Source organism: Stegastes partitus, unplaced genomic scaffold (genome assembly GCF_000690725.1).
Source record: "Stegastes partitus isolate 25-593 unplaced genomic scaffold, Stegastes_partitus-1.0.2 Scaffold63, whole genome shotgun sequence".
Taxonomy (NCBI): domain Eukaryota; kingdom Metazoa; phylum Chordata; class Actinopteri; family Pomacentridae; genus Stegastes; species Stegastes partitus.
This window is the reverse complement of record NW_007577794.1, coordinates 295758-316553: the sequence shown is the minus strand read 5'-3', so window position 1 is coordinate 316553 and position 20796 is coordinate 295758. Positions and strand designations below refer to the sequence as shown.

At 41.6% G+C, this 20796-nt stretch overlaps 1 protein-coding gene across 1 annotated transcript in view; it reads left to right on the top strand.

Annotated features, from left to right (window-relative positions):
- Window positions 1–20796, top strand: part of ptprdb (protein tyrosine phosphatase receptor type Db) — a 162447-nt gene that overhangs the window by 70017 nt on the left and 71634 nt on the right. The window lies entirely within an intron of this gene.

Here is a 20796-nt window from a genome sequence, read left to right as displayed (position 1 = left end):
TGGAGAGGAGCATATGGTGAGATATTAAAAATTCAACTTAAGGCTTTCCACGCTTCATCTGTTCCACTCATGCAGGTTTGTTCTCTCTGTTTGTCTCTTCTGTTCTGCAGCTCTCTTCTTCTCGGTCTTCCTCTTTTGCTCTCGCTCTGTCAGTCCTTTTTTCAGAACAAAATTGTTGTTTTATTTTATTTTTATTTTTTTCAAAGTGTTGTAGTGGCAAACATAGCCAGCAAACATTTTTTTTTTGCTCGCGGACATTTTTAGCAGTGTTCTGCTTATTATTCTAGAACAGAGACACACTGGCATCAGATTTCCATATTTATTACATTGGTTGTGTATGCTTTGTGTGTGTGCGTGGGTGTGTGTTTGTGTCGGATTTTACAGAAGGGAAGGGGCGCGAGATATAAGAGTGTTTGGAATCGGGCAAACCGACACAAAATAGAGGAAAGACAGATTCAGAGCGTGTGTGAAAGAGAGTGAGAGAGACTGACAGAGACAGAGTTTGTGGTCGGGGCGATCCCCTTGCCGCTCCCCCTCCATGTTCCAGTCACAGGGAGACACTCTGAAGGAGCCAGGCACAACCACAACAATTCTATTTTCCAGCCACACTTACACACACAAAATTGCACACTCAAGCCGAGCCAAACTTCCACAGTCACGGCCTAAGTGTTTCCCTCCTTTTCTTCTACACTCTCAGTTTCACATTTATTGTCTCTGTCTTCTTCTCCCCTGCCCTCCTTTTCAATTATTGTCCTCTGTGTCTTTTCCCACCGACGCTGTGTTCCTTCTCCCTCATCTTCTATCCCCATGGCACGCATGACGGTTTTACATACCAAACTGTTGCCAGACCACAAAGCCTTATTTTCCTCTTTTGCAGTTCTTTTTCTCCTGCTCTTTTTGACTCCCTCGTTCTCTCCCTCTATCTGCCCCCCCCCCCCCCCCTTACTACTGTACAGTTTAATCTGCAGTGGGGGCTTAGTGGCACGTCTGCAGGACTTCCACATCACCTCTTTCTTTCTGCCAAAGGATTTGCTGCTGGTTGTAGCCGTTCTCTTGTGGCCTTCTTTCTCTCTCTCTTAGGGTTCAACGCCCTCTTCATTTTCTAGAGCTATTTATTAGTTCAATATTTATTCATTTTCAGTTTTTTTTTCTTACATCCTCTCTTATCTTCTTCTCTTCTCTGTGTGTGTGACATGTATTGGCATTACATCTTATTATTCTCTCCTTTAATCACTGTCCCATCAACCGAGCACTAAAACTCAGTTGATATCTGTGAAATCGCTGTCACGGGTTCCTTTTTTTTTTTTTCTCCTTCTGCACCATATAGATCCAAAGATAACGCTCTCATCCAGTGGTTGCTCCACTTTTTGAATATGTAACTTTATGTGCTTAAATTGGCAGTCATCCACATCTTTGTCCTTTTGCTTTTGGTATCATCTTTGGCGCTGAATCGTCACCGCCGTGGTGTTTTCCCAGAGATCACTTGTCAGTCAAACAGTGTGGGCAGCTCTTTGCATTGGATTTTCACTTTAAGAACTTTTTGTAGGTGGCACTCTCTTCTTTATGCAGTTGTGATAGTTACACTGCTCATCGTAACTCCTCTGATGACTTTTAATCATGTGCAAAAAGAATGCTTTCCTTGGAAACAGCTCCCCACCAGGTGTTAGGAACAATAAACATGTAAGCCTTTTATATGAGCCCAGTATAAATCAGCATTATTTATATCGGTCTGTAGCAGAATAGCAAAACAGACATTTTTATGAACGTCTCACAGATGAATTCTTCAGGCTAAAGCGGGGGATTTTCCAGGTCATTATACGAGCAGAGAGCTTCAGTTCTTGGTCCACTCTCACAGCCTCTCCACTCCTAACCAACAGGGCCCAACAAGCAGCGGATACTTAAAATTGTTTCCCACTGCACATTATTTCCATCGGTTTCTCTGAGCTCCCCAATTCTTCTGCCTGTCCAGGATTATCTCCCACCACTGTTTGTCTGTAGATTTTTAATTAATGGCTTTGATTGTCTTTTATGTTTGTTTTTGCCAATTGAATCAGGATAAGACTGATGAGTTGAGCAATTTCTTTTGTCCTTTTGTTTATAATTCATCCCTTTTGTCGTTCATTTTCCTCCTTCTTCTCTCTGGGGAGCTGAAATTCCAGCACAAATCCCATTTCTTGTTGTTCGTGTTCAGGAATTATGTTCAGCCTCCCCATTTCCCTCAGACTCCCTACGGCACCTGGGATTAAATGATGCGTGATATGTGATGTGTATGTGTGTGCGTGTGCAGACCCTCTCAGCCTTTACTGTTTTGTCTTGATTGTAGAAGGGTTTTCTGTGTGTAACAATCACAGTAAAGACTGACCTTCGATGGTCTAAAGGTTTCAAGGTTTACGGCAAGTGAGTGTGTGTTTTGTGAGCCGTGCTGCCATCCCCGTGAGCGTGTATGTGTGTGTGCATGTGCATGTGGATGAATAATCTCTTTACAAGCACCAAACATTTGAAATAACTAGACATACTCAGAAGACAGGATGCCACAGGCTGCAAATATTACAAACCTGACCTGAAATGTCCTGCTGTATCTGGTAGATTTAGCGTATGAGTTTCATTTATTTGATATGGGAATGCACTGGCTTCGGTGTGTGTATGCGATCGGCACAATATATGTGTAGATGTTCAGCATACAGAAGGCCTGCACATATGTTCACGCGTAGTCATGAAAGACGTGAACTTGGTGGCAATGTGACATAGTGGGTCCACAGTAGATGCAATTAAAACACTTACATCACAAGTAATACCATTGCATTAGATGAAAATATACCAACAGACAAACTTTGGGTAATTTTACTGTGCCCATCGTTCAGCTTGTAAATATGTGCTATGAAACCATTTCCTTTCCTCTCTAATGCACCTCAAACCTCCTACTCAGCAATCCCAACTACTCCATTCCTGGACGGCCTTTAGACACAGGAAGTGCCTTAGTAGGTTTCTCAGTACCTCAATATTAAATTAGGCCCGTCATTTAATACATCCCCTGGTGTAGAGATTGGCATCATTTTCCCCGTGCATCCTCTGAATCTTCCGTCCAAAGCAAAGAGACACCTAACCAACTGCCGGCCTCCCCTGTGCCTTTCATAAGAAGCTCCTGTAATAGGTTTATTGAAAATAACAAGGTTGTCTTCTAGAGTTACAGACGAAGCTCTGCTCCTGTCTCGGTTTGAACATCAATAAAGTGTAGAGTACTTTTTCAATGGAGCTGCTGTGAGGCGTTTTTTTGTTGTTGTTGTTGTTGTTGTTTTTTAACTGTTTACCAAGGAATTCAGCTTGATACTGAGGAAAACATTGTTCTTTTCTTTGCCTTCTTTATATTTTATTAATGCAAATCCTGAACAGACTGTATCTAAGAAGAGCATTGCAAAAACCAAGAAACATAATGCATAAATGAAAAAGGAAATTCTGCAGAAGAGATAAAGAAAATCATTTGGGCTTGCAAATGCGTGAGACAAATTCCTCTACATCAGCTCCAGTTCTTTTTGTGTTGCTGTTCAAACTCCCAAAACACTAAATGTTTAATTAGTATATTATAACAAATTCTTCCTTTAATGTGGGACATTTTAGAAGACAGAGATTAATAAGCAGCTTCTAGTCATCAAATAACTTAATTATATAAATTTAATTGCCCGTCAGTTGTTGGAGCAGCATGTGCGTTATTTTGTCTTTTTCTAAGAGACACAGAGAGACTTCAGTCAGGTTTAGAAATCAGCCACGGCACAGATTGATCCTCTTCCTGCTCCACAGCTCCGTCACCTCCTGAGCCCGAGACTGTCTGTGCTCCCCAGTGGGTGTGCACTTGTCCGAGTGCACGGGGGTGTTTGCGTGTGTGTTTGTGTGCCGGCATCTGTGTTGTGTCTCCTTTCACAGGAAGGCAGACATAATAGGGCTGTATCAAAACCATGACATGCGCGCATATATATGTGTACAGAGTTAATGGCACTAAAACGCAGGATTATAACATAATCTGGCATTTCTTGGCTGATATGCTGATTCACCGATTAGACACCAGTCGGCCAGGCCAGCAGTTAGTGCGTGCGCGCGCGTTTGTGTGAAAACGAGAGACACGATGACAGATAATGATGTTTGTGTGTTTAGGGGAGGATTGTTTGCAGGCGAGCTTAACGTATGCATTCGGCTAGACCACATGAAAGAGAACAATCATCCGAATGACAATTGCTAAGCTACATCTCTCTGATTGGAATTCAACAAACAGTCAACCTTCGTATTATCATCAACTCACACAGGCAAAACGCACCGCATAATCTCGCACACGCATGCACACACAAGTGAGGCAGTTTTATGATAAGCTTGCTTACCCCAAATGGACTTTCCAGCCTGTGCACACACAACCACAGCCATGCAAGCAGCATACATTAAGCTTGCTCGACAAATTGGCTGCCCGGCACACACACACACACACACACACACACACACTCACACACAAATACTGCAACACTGTGATATTTCTTTCTTTTTTTTTTTCCTGTTGTGACGCGTGCTCATTGTAAGCAGCCTTGCCATGCCGTTCTGCTCTCTTCATAGACAATTTAGCTGCTTCTCTGCTGCGCTGGGTGGCAGCCAGTAAAATGGTGGCGCTCATTGTGGAAGGCTGCTGGCTGCCATTGATTTGGCCCAGCAGGTCTCTGAGGATACACACTGTTGCCCTGCTGGCTAGGCCCGGGGAAGGGGACTGTGGTGTGTGTGTGTGTGTGTGTGTGTGTGTGTGTGTGTGTGTGTGTGTGTGTGTGTGTGTGTGAGTGAATGTGCGGGTGTGTGCATGTGTCAGATATAAAGGGAAAAAGGATTGTAAAATGCATTTACTGGAGTGTACAGTGGTGCAGTGTGTGAGGACAGCTCTCCTAAATCCCATCCTGTCTGCCTGTCTGTACTAACTATATGTTCCAAACTGCTTAAACCCCTTTGGGAAAACTATAGGAAGGTCCAGAGCGATCAATTAGCTGTCATGCTTTTGATGTGATTTGTTGTATTTACCCATAGAGAGAGAGAGAGAGAGAGAGAGAAAGAGAGGCAGACAAAAAACAGATTCCACAGAAAAGTGATATTTTCTGGAATAGTCCATATTTCGCTGTCATTTCTTACCTCCTTTTTACTCTCATTTTTTTCCCCACACTTCGACTCCTCAGACAAGCTTTGAAAAAACAAACAAAGGGAAGCTGGCATTGGACTATAAATAATGCACAGACACAGATTGGGGTCAAATGCTTTGGATTCCACAACGAATGCATCCGCCTGAATGGGAGCTTGTGCACATACATGCACGCACACACAGACTCGCTTTATACATTGTGTGTTGTTGTTTTTTAAATTTCTTATAGGCAAATCTTATTCCCCAGCGAGCAGTCGTAGTGGTAATTAAGTGCACATGCACGCTCATAACACACTGTCAAATATACAGCCAAGCACACACTGACTCCCCCCACGTACACACTTACTACTGTATACACACACAGCCTTGATGTCCCTCGATGACAAAGCGTGACAAACGAGTCTGTTCAGAACACATTTAGGTCTCGTTGCATCCTCTCCCCTCCACCCATTCCTCTCCTTTTCATAACTTCGACAAGGGCAACTCAGCCATCCTCTCTATCCACAGCTCCTATCCATCAGCACACTGCCATAACCTGCCGCTGCTCCATGATGAATTACTTTTCATGTGCTGATGTATTGGCCTATCAGACTTTGAGGAAGTGACAGATTAGATCATTATGCCCCTTTATGATTATATGAGTCTTGTTTTTTCATATATATATATATATATATATATTAGTGTTTACACAACGCAACTTTGTGTTGTGTTATATAAGAAGCATTTTTCAATGTGGTGCACATTTTCAAGGAGGTGAAAAGAAGGAGAAGAGATGAGTTGGATGTTTATGAAGGAGCACTGTACAAAGTGAAGTGTACAAAGTGAAAACAGCATTTCTTTTTAAGAAAAGCCTTTGAAGGAATCACCTTTGTACACTTTGAATGCTCTTTGTCTGCACTCACAATTTCTCCTCCAACTACTCGCAGTGACGAAAGCAGTATGTATGGTATAGCGAATTTCCTCAAGTGAATTAGTCAGGAAACGGTGCAAAATGCTGGTGAGTCTGCAGGAAAGCTTTTCCTCTTTGATTGTCAAGGACTACATTGATTTTATAATGGAAACTAAACATTCTGTGATGAAACTTGATTACACAGTCAGTGTGATACCACATTTTCTACATTTTGTGCATTTGAGTACCTGGAAGACAAATGAAAACACTCCCCAGAAATGTTGCATTGATACATTGTTGTTTGCTTGGTTAATTAAGTTTATTTTGTTCAGTTTTTGTTGTTGACATTTTGATTGATATCAGTTTGATACTGAACACATTTGATGTGCATGGTTCATACCCACATTTGATTGCGAAAATGGGCAATGTAGCTAAAAATTGATTCCTAAAACTAAAATCAAAAGACTGTATCCAAGTTATGAGTGTGTGAGCTCGTACCTGAATAGAAAAGGTGTGTTTTCCGTCAGTCCTTCATCGTTCGAATACCTTTTTTTTTTTGTCCCACTGCCTGTGACACAAAATATTTACCAACTGGAACAGAGAAATGTTTTGATGAAACTGTGGTGAACCGCTGCCACATGTATAGCTAATCCTGTGAAGAGGAACTGATGTAATGGATGCAATAGGCTTGCGTTGCTCAGGCTAAATCGTTCATTTATGCCATCTACAGAACTGTATATATCTGCCACTCTTTGAAAGCCTACTAATCTCATGCATGTAATAGATTGCATCGATACGATGTTTGTGCTCTAAGAGACTTTGAATTGTTTACACTGAAGGATATTTCTGTCTCCTCTATTTCTGTGGCTTTAGATAGATTTCTACTGCCTTGTGCAGAAATCTTTCAGCCTATATGACCCTGAGCAGCACATCAAACAGCTGACTCTCTTGACTTGAGGTGCAGCATTCTAAAATGTTTGGATGCAGCTGGTGTATGTTATGAAGCGTATCCTCATCTCTAACCCTGAAACTCAAACACTGGCATTAAAAGTGCACCCAGTGTCAGATTATTAAATCCTCACATTCAGCACTTCACCATTATATAAAGCAACTTCAGTACATAGCCAGTGGGGCCTTTTTTCTTCTTAAGCAATCCCTGAAATAAATTCCACAAGTGATGCACAGCTCCAGCAATCAAAGCTACAAAGCTGTTGTTTGACCTTCTGTGGGAATAGTTTATACAGTGGAGAGTATTTACAGTGCATGTGCAACGTTTTACTGCTGGTCTTCATTCGGCATGTGGGCTTTCTCCCTGACCCCTGACTCCTAAATCCACTCCAATGGTGATGTGTCATGATTGATGACATCATTAGGAGCATCAGTGGCACACAGAAACAAGGACACGCCTTGATAGACAGCAGCTTCTTCACATCCATCTTTCTGTAGCATGTGTCAGGGGGTGTTCCATTTAACAAACATGAAGCTGCGGGGTACCATGCAACATTTTCTGTTGCTGTCAGTTCTCGTCATTATAGAAGGAGTTTTCATGTTCTTGTTACCATCAGCAGAGACCATGGCTGTACTGCACGCAGGCATGTCACATATCTCTGTGTGCGAAAGAGAAATCTCCCCTTGGTACCAATTTCCTTCTCAGTATTCTCTCCATGGCTCCCAGTCGGTGCTACTGGAAGACAAGCTCTGCATTGCTGTCACTAGCCATTATACCATATACACACCTATACGAGGCTCCTCAGAGGCCTATAGCTCACACACTGAGGGAAAAAAACATGCACATACTGCCCTTACTGTATGCATGCGTAGTATCACACAACATACACTGTACTGGATGTTGTGTGAGTTCCCTTACCTCATATTTTTTCATACCCTCATTTACGTGCGGTGCAGTAGTTCCTAATTACATTTACAACAGTGCTTTTCTTATGGACAGTTTGAAGGTATTTGTACTTTAATTTCTTCTTTATGCTAATTTATGCTTCATTACATTTGATAAATAATTGTACATTGCACTGATGTATCTAATAACTATAGATAAATTACGACAGATTCAGATTCAGTCAAAGAAAATGTCAGCATGTCTTCTAAATGTTAATTATTACAGTCATTGGGCCCTTTATTGCCACCTACTATGACCTCAATAATAAGCTACTTTGTTACCAAGACTTAAACAGGGGTAAACAGTTCACCTGATTCTAGCCACAGAAAACAAAATCCAACTACAAGCGCTTCTCAAGCTTACGAATTCACACTTAATACTACACTTGTTAGGTCTGTCCCAAAACCAAGGTGTAAAACTGTAGTGTGAGAAAAATTCCCCGTATTATAAGACTGTTTCTTCACTGATACCACTGAACACTTCAAGACATTGCTCCCGGTACTATGCGCGTTTTTACACTTCTTTCTAAAGATTGAAGAAACAAGATTTTCCGGATGCTGGCCAGTCTTATTGCTAAGTTACGCTCACTGGCTGTAGCTTTGTATTTAATAGTCAGATATAAGAGTGGTATCAATCCTTCATCTACCTCTCCACCAGAAAACAAGTAAGCAAAAATCTTCCTTCAAGTAAAAGCTCTGTGTCTTCCACCTCTCTCTCTCTCACTCTGAAAGTTGTCCTTCCACCACTTACTCTTTCTCTGAGTGGTCTTAACGAGTTTGGATTAACATGCATCAGTGATAGATCTGGGACACATGTCATATTTTTGAAGTCACGGGGCAATAAGATCCTAATCTGTGTAACAGTACAGTAGCCGTCTTACTGAAGGAACCCATATAAGCAACCCTGCTGTTATATAAAGTGTTGGATCCAGTTGAGACAGATGGAGCACTGATAGAACTTTTTTTTTTTTTTTTAAAGGCTATTTGGGAAATCGTGTCTGTCTGTTGCGTGTCTCGTTCACTCTCCCCCATCTCTCTTCTATTCCCACACGCACACACACATACATCTTCAAACCGCACACACACTGCAGGTCCAAACTTCCTTCCTCAATGACATCATTGAGTTGTGGTGCCCCCAGCGGCAGCAAGCCTAGGAAGGGCGGAGGCGCTGGCGCTCGGATGTCTGATTTGATTCACCCTGACAACCAAGGACCATTTGGGAGCCCTGTAACCACGGCAACTCCCATCACAACATTCTGGGTGGTTGGTCGACAGGGCTAGTCAGGGCCGGTGTTCCTTGCATCCATTTTTAATGGCCAGTGTACTTAGTCGCTCTTCCTGGGTCTGTCTCCCCGTGGTCCCATCTCCAAGAAGAAGAGGCAGCAGCGCTTGGTGGAAAAAGCCCCCATTACATATTTATTGTCCCCAGTCTTAATTATTGAGCCAAAGGGAATATGGGCTCTTGCTCCTGTCTCTCTTTCTAACTTGAGATCTTCTCTTTGCTTCTGTCTGTTTTCCTTCTCCCTTCTCACCATGTGTCAGACCTCCGTCCTTCCAAACTATGCAACCTCATATCCATATAAAGCAACCACCAATGGAAAATATGAGGCTTTGTGTACACTATACTCTCAGCAGCTTGTGTTATGGAAAATTACACAGTATCTTTGACGATTCCTGCAGAAAACCAAAGGAACTGCCACATGTGACATGTAATGTGACATTGTGTGTGTCACAGCTCAAGACGAGGCTCATTTACATATTTCTCCACTTATATAGCCATCTAGTTAAGTGTTTTTGTCTGTGGAAACTGCATTTAGCTGCACTCCTTTAGCTCAGTTCTCCCCTTCTTTATACTTGCAACACCATATGCAAGATATAATCAAGTTTCAGTCACATGTTGCCTTCGTAATTATAATAACCATGGCTGATTATAGAGCTGGCAAGGATCCTGCCATGCACAACAAGAAACATCATAGTCGTTTAAAAATTGAAGTGTTCACATCTTTGCATTTCCCTGCATGTTATTTTGAGTCATAGTCATGTACTCCCACTACTGTGCTGGCCAAAATCAATCTGAGGAAAAAGGTTTTGTAACCCCATCCTTCTCGTTCAGCCATTGTAACATGACATTGGAGAAGATTGATCAAGAAATGTATTTTTGGACTCAGTTGTCCATTGCCTCCCCTTTGACCTTCAAGGTGGTTATTCTTTATCAAGTAGTCGACTTGACAAATTCCTTTTTCTCTCTATTTCTGTGGTGTTAGAAATGTTTTCTTTTTTTTTCTTTACTTTTTCATATTACCAGATTTTTTTGTTCCTCAGGGTTATTCTCTGCTCTTGTATCTGAATAGATGAACAGAAAAGATGAGGATCTGTTTTAATTTGTCCACTCCACATAAAATAACCTTGAGGGAAGCATGGAGTAAATGCAACTTTTTTTTACTTTCACATCGAGCTCTCCTTTTTTTGTCGGCAGCTACTCTGGTGCTGCTTGAAGAAGAGAATGTTTTTCTCTCACAATAGGAAGGCCATCTCTTGACTTGTGGCGCACCATGGAATTCAGTGAATGCATGAAGCGGGGTTCATGAACTGCTGCGTGGTTCCTCTGCTGCCTCCTCCTCATCCTCTGAGTCAGAGGGAAACTTTATGTCAACTCGGTCATTGTGCAGCATTGAACATGTGAGAGGCTGCTTCTGTGAATGGAATCATATTTGTTGTGGCTTAGAACACAGGTAAAAGGCTTCGGCGCGCTCTTAAGGATAAAGCGTGGAACGTAAAGTAAACTGCACTAAAGAATCACAACCTATTGAACATCCATTTTTAGATGCTATATAATAGAAGAAGATTGGGAGATGGCTTATAACTGGAGCACCTCACGGACAAAAGGTCCAGTTATTGAAGGGTTAGCCCGCTTCTTGCCTAGAGGAAATCCATATTTTATTTGACGTGAGAGCTGCTCAAGGGCTGTAAATTATTACTGCTGTATTCCACCTGCTTGTGGAGGTCACCCAACCAGCTAAATCGGTAGAAGTGTGTGTATATGTTTGTGGCTGCGTCAGCACACATGTTTTTCCTGATGTGTGTCCAGCACTACTAGCCCTGCAGTAGTATGTGTAGCATGTCACAGAGTCACAGCAGTCACACCGTAACCATACTGCAGACTCATCCATCCATAGATCTATCCTTCCCTCCATCCATCCATGCACTAAAACACATTACAGAGATGACTGCCTCCGATGTGCCACTTTACCCCCAGCACTAAGGTCTCTCTACTGTGCATTGTACACTGCTAGAGGAAGAAGGGATCATGACCACAATAAGCAGACAAACAATATGTGCATTTACTTCAGTACTGTACATAAGGATCATTTTTAAGTACTGATATGTTACTCAAATGTTCCATTTTATGAGGCTGTTTAGTTGTTGCGGTACATCGCAGAGAGAATATTTATAAAATTTATATTCACTAAATGACTTTCTTAGTCATACTTAGTCAAACTTTTTACACTGCAGCTGCATTTCTCTGGTTTAAATAGTCAAGATAGACAGACAGTCTGTGTTGTGAAGTTGAATCACCCTGATAACTTAGCACATTAAAATAAAAATTAAACATTTACACATTAATAATTAAGCACTGTAAAAGGAACATTTTACCACACTATTACTTTCATTATTATTTAATCTTTTGGTGCATAAAAAGTCAGAAAGTAGTAAAATATGTACTTCATTCAACCCAAAGTCGCATTCAAAAATTGCTTCTTTTTTTTTTTTAACTGACCACCTCAGTAATCCAAGGATATTCACTTTACTTTTTTTTTTAATAGATAGTAAAGTTGCACAGTTAAGACGCCAGATGCCAGTTTCCAGCTCTTTCAACTGTCTAATCTATTAGTTGACTGATTGTTGCAGCTCTGTTTTTGAGTTTAATTTATAAAAAAAAATTTAAAAAAATTAACAGCTGTTGCTTTTTTTTTTTTTTTTTTTTTTTTTTTTTTTTTTAAATAGATGAAAACAGGATCATTACTTGTAAAACATATTTGACTATGTTTCCATTGAGGTGCTGCCGCTTAAGACGTGAAGTTGCTTACATCAGTTACACAGCAACAGATGTTAAATCACCACACTGAAGTAACTGCATTACTTCACTTTCTCTCTCTCTCTCCTTGCAGTTGCTTCCTTCCGCTTGCCCTCTTTTCCTCACTGTACCATTCAGATCCCTCTCTTTAACCTTCTTGCCCCTCAGCTGGTGCTCATCTCTCATCTCACTCCTCCCTCCATCCCTCCCTCTGCAGTCCTGCTGCTATCTTTACGACCCTCTCACTAATGCACCGCTCAATTAGCCTTCGATGAGGTTTCCACTAAAGGCCGGGTAAATAGGTAATTACATGTTGTCATCCCCCACCTCTTGCTAATCCACTCAACTTCACTCCACTCATCTCTGTCTACCTCTCTCTCCCTCTTGCTTTCTCAATATCATGGATGGCTGCCAGAGATGGTCCAATAGAGGCCCAGCGTGGGCCTGTTAGTCACAGCTGGCTTAACCCTTCGATTGGCCACATTCAGCAGTCTGCTTAGTGCACAGTTTTCCCTTTTTTTTCAGCCCGCACTACTGCTCTGTTATTTGGGAAACTGTATAATCAGAACGGAAAAACTGGAACCACCCACTGGCTAAACGCTGACAAAATCTTGCCCACTAATAGAGACGTTAATGCGGCCCACATCATTCTGGTCTGTCAGAAAGACGTGACACGAATGGTCACAGGTGACAAGTAGAAATTGGTCAGGATTTATCCTTTTTGTATGTCTAACAAGAAGGCCAAGAAGGCAGTGTGGCTCTGCACTCTAATGTCTATTTATGCGACCAAATCGCCTGCCTGAAGGCAACAGTCTATTGGAAGTTTGTGAGGCTGGTAGGATGTATTGTTGTGCTTTTGTGTGCTGCAGCCACAAAAAGGAAACAGTATTTATCAGATTTACAGCTGCTGAAATAAATTGATGCAAACACGTTGTCTTTGAGTTGTCCTCAACTGTTACATCAACAATAACACTGTTTGCCATGATATATTAATGCCTATTGAGCATTATCCATCCACACAGTCTTACAAGTTTCACTGTTGTCAAGGTCTGCCCATTATTCAACAGTGTCGTAACAATGTGGATTTTCATCTTTCATGTCTTAAGACCAGGGCGCTTTCATACAAGGAACAGCTGAAAAGCATTGAAAAAGCTTTTATTCAAACATCAAGAAAACACAACAGAGAATAAGAAGAAGAGCAATGTCTGCAAATGGAATTTTGAAACTGAAAAAAAACGTTTTCCAAACGGAAATGGAAGCTGGACTCAGTCCCTGGCCACAGTGGATTGAATTTGTAAAATTCTTTTTTTTTACACAAGGGAATGTGATACCATCCAAATAGGATACTTGATTGACATTCCAGTCCCGCTTTTTATAGACAGAAATAAGATATTTGTGAGACCAAATCACACAGGCAAAAGAATGAAAGCACAAAGGGAAAATAATAGTTTGTTTGGGCCTTTAGGGAAAGGACAGCAAAGACAGAGAGTGAGAGATGGAGTTGGGATTGGAAAGAGAAAAAGAAACGAGAAGAAAGAGAGGGAATGAGATTGAAGGAAGGTATAAAGACGGCAGTAAGGAAGGAAAGGAGGGATGGTGAGACAGATGGGAGGAGGACAGAGTGTTGGGGAACCAAGGGAAGCGATAAGTTGAGTACAGCCAGACAGCCTAAATCCTCATCTCAATCAATCACATTGTCTGTTCCTCTCCTCTCAGTTTGTCTTATTGATTTCTTGTTTCTGTCAGTGTCCTGAAAGCCAGCTCAAATGACTTCTCAGAGTTTTTGGGGCTTCATCTCCCAGTGAAAACTAGCATTTGATCATTTGTTCTCATAGCTATATAAGTGAGCCAACTATGTAGCAACCCATTGTCCTGTATTATACTATGTATAAAACTACTTCCCATTCATTCATTATGTTTTTAAGTAGTACCACAATGTTTCCTGCCAATTCAGGAAGTGTTGTGGCTTTAAGTACAGACATTTTCCAATCTTTTAGGACAAGTCACATAACAGGTCTTGAGAATGAAAGAATGAGAGTGTGAGAAGTAACTCAATAATCCCTGCAGGGAAATTTTGTACCTGTTTTCATAAATAAAAATGTAAAAAAAAACAAAACTAAATTAAGTTAAAAATGAATTTATGCACTTCCTGTGAGGTTCACTGGAGCATTTGTTATTATTACCCTTAATATGCTTCTCTAGCCAGAACACTTTGTCCAGGATGGGAAGTGTTGTTCATCATGCAGAGAAGTTTTGACAAGATCCTTTCCGTTGCTACTGCATGTAGATTGTCCAGATCCGCCCCCAGGACTGAGCCAGCCTTCTGAATAAATCTTTTAGTAGAGTATTTTGGCGTCTTCCGCTCTCAGACTTTTGCAGACCACATCGTAGAAAATGGCATTGGCCATCATAGACTCATAAAACACTTCCAGCTTGAAGCCACATATATTAAAGCCCAGAGCCTTGGCAGTAGAAAAGCAGACTCTGACCCTTGGTGGAGAGTGCAGCAGAACTTTTGGTCTTTCCTGTCCAAGTGAACTCTCAGATATTTGTACTTACGTACAATGTACCATCCCAACTATCTCTCCCACTAATAGTAAGAGGAGAAGTAGGAGTCCTGGATCTCCTGAAGTTCACCATCAGCTTCTTTGTTTTGATGATAATGACCTACAGCTGTTTCAACTCAAACACAAAACTGTTCACTATACTCTGGTACTCTAGCACATCCTCCCTCTGCTGTATCCAACAACTGCAGAGTATCTGGGAATTTCTGTAGGCGGCAGGTCTTCCTGTTCCACCCTGAGGGACAGGACAGTTCACTATTGTGCTCCAGTACTGTTCACCACTGTGTCTGATACCCAGTTTTTAAGAGTACATGCAGAGGACGACTGGCAAATACATATTCCAAACACCAGAGAGGTATGGCAGTCATCCACTTGCCGGGAGGGCATACTGAATGGTGTCAAAGGCTCTGGAGAAATTAAAGAACATCATTCTGGTGGCACCTCCTGGCCTATCCACCTATCCTTCTACAGAATGAAAGTGATGCAGTTGGTCAGTAAACTGGAGGGAGTCCAGTGAAGGCTTTACCAGGCGATGGAGGAAATCCATGTGCTGTCTTTAAATGCCCTCTATGATGAATGAAATTATCGCTACAGTTCTGAAGTTGCTTGCATCCCTGGGACAGGCCTTTTTTAGTACAGGAACCCGGTAGGATGTCTTCCACAATAAGGGGACAGTCTCCAGACAGCCACGGTTAAAGAAGTGCTGAAGTTTGACACACAGCTCAGAGGTCGAATGCCTTGAGCACCTTTGGGCTTATGCCATCAAGCCCGAAAGCGTTTGTTGGGAGGAGTTTACTTAGCATCCTGCCAATTTATAAGTGTATTGGAGGTGTCTTTGTTGCTGGGTCTCTGACTGTAAAGATGGACAGACTGACTGAATAGCAGTTTTGACTGTGTTGGCTCCAGCTGTCACCATCTTGGCAGTCAGTGCCTAATTCTTGTTTCATTTTAAAAAATTGTCAAAGAAGTGAGGCATACGCATAACTTCAAGCCGTAATACAATTTAACTGGGTAAGTTATATACAATTTCACCCCTCATACAGTTGTCAGGAATGAGGAAATTATCTATTGAGCCAAAATCCATTTTTATACAGGCTATAAACGTGTTTACTTCTACTGTAAAGTTCTGCATTTTAGCATGGGGCTTTAATGAGAACGGACTTCCTTTTAAGCCAGCCCCAAGTGGCCATTCAAGTAACTGCAGATTTTGACAGTTCTGCCTTGACCTCATTTTGACATTCTGCTCCAGTCTCCGCCTCAGCTTCTTACTATGCGTTGTCTTTTTCTCTCTAATTTTCACTTGCAGCTTTTCTGGACACTTTAAATTACCTCCCTATCACCTAAAGGCTCTCTTTTTCTCATTCAGAGGTGCTTTGAAGTCTTTGGTGACCAAGGACTTGTTGGTAGGAAAACAGCATACAACTTAGACAGGAACAAAGCTGTCCACTCAGAAATTGATGCACTCTATCAAACGGCTAACTGTTTTTAATTCATTTTTATATATTCATTTTTTTTATTTTTATGCCAAGTGATAATTATTGAATATATTTTTCTTAGCTTAGTCAATTCATACAGCAGAAAAGTAGAAGTCAAAAGTTCTCATTTTTGTTAATTGCATAGAAAAACTCGTCAAAGTGTCAAGCCTGAAGTCTATAGCTCTGATTTGAATTTAATGCAGTTAAAAGTATGGCTGTAGGAAGTGCAGCAATTCACTTCATCCTTCAAGACAGTTGTCGTGTTGACATTGTGAAATATTAACATTAAACAATGACTATGATAATTACTTAATCCCTGTAAAATCCTTGCTGCCTGATCTTATCTTAAAGGCTAAACATGCTTCTGTTGTTTGTGCGTAGGGGAATGTGCACAGGGGTCTTTTAGGGATGTTTGTGTTATTGTGTGCCTCTGCAACCTTAATTTACCTATGACACCATCTATCTGTTTGTTCACATAGACATCTGTGCTTCTGCTTTTGCAGAAGTGATAGTCCAGCTCAATTAAGACTTAAGCAATACTTTGCTTGTCACACACAGATCATGCGGAATCAATTGGAAAAACAACTCCAAAGGTGACATATGGAAAACTTCCACCAGGTGGCCTTTACTTTGTCAAATCCAAAATTGTGCCATATGAAAAGATATGCATATGAATCTGTAGGAAATACATTTGATGTCTTATACTGTATGTGCATCTCTCCACCCACGCGATACCAGCATCTGACTCAGTTTTGCAGAGGTCAAAGAGGCTCTTTCTCCCAGTCCCCTGCCTCGCGTCTCTCTTACTCTAACAAAAGCACACAGAGAAACACACACATGTACTTAGTGTATATGTGCATGAATACAGTGGTTGCTCTTAAGTGCTAAAAGGTAGGTGAGTCACCCTGCGCTGAGGCAATTAAAATCTCTGTCACAGCACAATGTCATCCCCGCAGACACTGACACTGAGTTGTGCGCCTTCAAAGATCAACATTTCTCTTGAAAACATGCTGAGGGGTTACTTCTGGAGTCTGTTTGAGCCTGTTTGTGAGCAGTGAGGGAGATGACAGATAACTGGTAATCAGCATGTGCATGAGTTTATGTGCACACACATGCTCACTAGTCATATACATCAAACAAACACTCTCCCTTCAAGCCAGTTCCAGCTATGTTTTCTTTGTTGTGCAGTGAGAGAGACTCTTAGGTTTTGTGGGAATTTTGCAAATATTACTTCGGTACTCCTTGTTATCCTTCTGCTATGAGGTTATGTGAATGTTTGTAGATTTTTTTATGAATGAAACGGTAGCATCTTCAACTTCTTTGATGGAACTCAGGTATCTGTTTAAGGAGTTCTTACATACTGAAAAGATGTGTCACAGTCTCACAGAACTTGAGTCCTTCAGGGTTCTTGTCAGCGAGATTTGTGAAACACTCGGTACTGCTTTATGAATAGATTTAAGGGACTATATTTTACCAGGTGTTACCGTGGTTACCAAGTGATCTCGTACGCAGCTTATACATTTTGTTTTTAAGATCACTTCCTTGAAAAATGCACTGCATCAGAGTTCAACTAACAGCTTCCACTCCAGTCTAAAGGCAATGAACCAGATGTTCGAATACACCAGCATTCGTCTGAATTAAACCATCAAAAGACCATCAAAATCTGGACATGACCGGTGTGGATGCTTTAAGAAGACTTAGCACGAAAACTTGACTCACCACTATCCTTAATGGAGAAGGAGGAGGACACAAGCCTTGTGTTTCTCACTTAGCTTATCTTGTTTAGCATGTCGCGCTATGATGCAACAAATAAAAATCATCTCTCCATTGACATTTCTGTCAGTCTGCCACTGTTTCAACAGGGCAAATAGAATAAGTTAATTAGTATGTCTAATTGCATTTGGTAGCTCAGCTTTTGGAATATCAAATCAAATTAGGATTCTCAGTGTTCTTTTTCATGGCACACGGTTTGCCTTAAGCTATGCTTTTTAGGATCTGTCTTTTGTCTTTGTCTCTATCTTTTTCAGCATCCCTTCCAGCTGTACTACGCCTTCGCTTTGTAGTCTACCCTCCTCTCTCTCATCATCCGCCCACACTTTCTTTTTCTTTTCTTTCCATTTTTGGATCAGATTCTCTCTCTTAATTTGCTTTTTTTCACTTTTGCTTCCTCATCTCCCAACTTTCCAGCCCCATCTTTTCATAACAACTCTGTAACATCTAAAAGTTATGCCATTGAAATATAACTGCAAAAGGCCCTATAAATAGGACAAAATAAAGCTGTTAATCCTATAAAGCAGCTAGTTAATATAACTGCATTTTTTTCCTGATGAACAGCTTTTTAAAAGTCATTTTCAGTTTTTTATCATGAATAAAAGCGTGCTGATAGATTTTCTGACCCAAATCACTTTCACATCCCCACTTGTCCTTATGTTTGTCCTGCAAAAAAAACATAAGGCGGCCTGTCACTCTTTGAGTTGGTCTCTGTTCTGTCAGAAGCTATCCCTGAGATAAGTGTAACAGATAGCTGGAGGCCCAGGCAGAGTGGCAGTGTATAATTGAGTGATAGGGACTAATGTAAGTGAATGGCTTAGGGCCGACTGTGATGCACAGCAGCAGCAGAAGCTCAGGCACAGAGGGAAGCTTTCTGTTAGGTCCTTGGTAATACTAGCAACAACAGCCACCCAGATTACAATCTGGTGACTACCTGGCTGTGCTTTGTGAGCGTGTGTGTGTGTGTGTTTCAGTGTGTATATGTGGCTCAGGCTATCTTCGTTTTGTCTTCTTTCCAGTCTGTTCGCCACTCCGCTTCCATTTTTTCTCTTTCCACACACGTTTTTCTCGTCTCGCTCTCTCTCTTTTCATCTGCCCTATATCACTACCACGTGTCCCCCCCCCCCCCCCCCCCCCCCCCCCCCCCCCCCCCCCCCCGACTTATCTTAGCTCTTTAATTAACGCGACATGCTGTGAAGTGAGATACTAAATAATGCAGGCTTTTCCAGTGACACCGAATCAGCTGGAGTGATTAGTGGCCACACACAACACACAGAGACACACACACACATTCTCACACACACACACACCAAAACAGATGCTCTTCTTATCAGTGATCTACCTTTACCCATATTCGTTTTGCAGTAAATTGGACCTAATTGGACAAATATGAATATGAGTACTCTGTTGAGAGTAGAGTCTATTAATAAATCTGTTTTTGAAAATCTAAAATGAAGAATAAATCTGGGAATGACCTGGTAACTACATTGGGAAATTAAACTCATATGTAGCATTCAAAGAAAATACTTCCCTTTCTTGTCTGTATGTACGCAAGCTTCCTAAATTTTATGCCCTTTCATACTGTAGTACTGAGTTCCCACATCTACTGTAGTAATGTAAATCAGTGCAGAGGACTTAATTTGTGCACAGATAGATCTAGGTTATCCAAAAGCAATTGTTTTGGACCAGACCAAGTGGAAAATCCAGTGTGGGTTTAGTTGTTTGCTGCCTTGGCTGCAGGGATGCTAAGAGCTCTGGGTTCCAGTGTTCTTCCACCCCACCCCCCTTGTCTTTTTTTAATCAGATGGCTTGTTCAGGAGTGGAGGGGATTAAGACTGCTGCTGCTGCCGCTGCTGATGAATCTGTCCAGTTTTGGAAAGCACACAAACACATGCACAAACCCGCTCACATGTGCACGCAACACAGGACCACACAGCTGCAAAGCATGCACACACGCATAGGCTATATGGAAACAGTTGAGTACTGCTACATGCAGCCAATGTTAATATACACAGGAATGCACACACAGAGGCATCAACATATGCATGAACAAGCCAGTATGCATGCATATGCTGCACAGTGAAGACCCAGATATCTCTCTCCTGTGCCTCTGCTCACTTTCAGTGTCTCTCATTCAACACTGTCAGTTTCTGGACAGCAGCAGTGATCTGCCATGTCTCATTGTGTCATGTGATTTGAGCTGTGAGATTTCTGACACACAGACTGACGCCTGTCTCTTCTAATGCCAAACGCTCACACCAGGCGCTGCAGATGGCAGGGAGACAGACAGACAGACAGAAGGACAGAGGGAGTGAAAGGACAAAAAAAAATCTGACTGATAAAATGGAGAAAGAGAGAAAGACGCCAGAGAGACGGTGATAGGAAATGACAGGAAAGGAAAGGGAAAGTTGAGTCAAAGGAAGGGGATACGAGGATTTGAGGAATGAATGATTAGGAAACTGAAAACTGCAGGAAAAAAGTGCAAGAGCAAACGCAGGAAAAGACCAGACAAAGACACACAATCTAAGAAAGGAAGTGAGCTAAAGATGAAAGGATAGAGACACTGAGCTGTATGATCCAACACTTTGTGCAACATAGCCAACAGATAACACCAGTCAGTCTCCTCCCTCTTTAATCTCCCCATCATCCATCAATCCCTTGCTCTATCCTTCCACCCCTCCATCTTAAAGCCATTCATTCCTTTTCATCAATCTGAAATCATGCCGTTTTGACGTACATTTGGAAGAAATCCGGTATTGAAGCGTGGCCTGCTTTGTAGATTGTGTAACGGGTAAAAAAACTAAACCAGAAAAACCGAGATGCTTGCTTACTTGGGAGATAATAACTGAACTTCTGAAGAGGCTGATGTTTTAATGCTAAATGTTTGCCATAAGTTGAAATTCATCAGCTACTTTGTGAACTCTCTCACACATACGCACACAGACACACACACACACACACACACACACGGT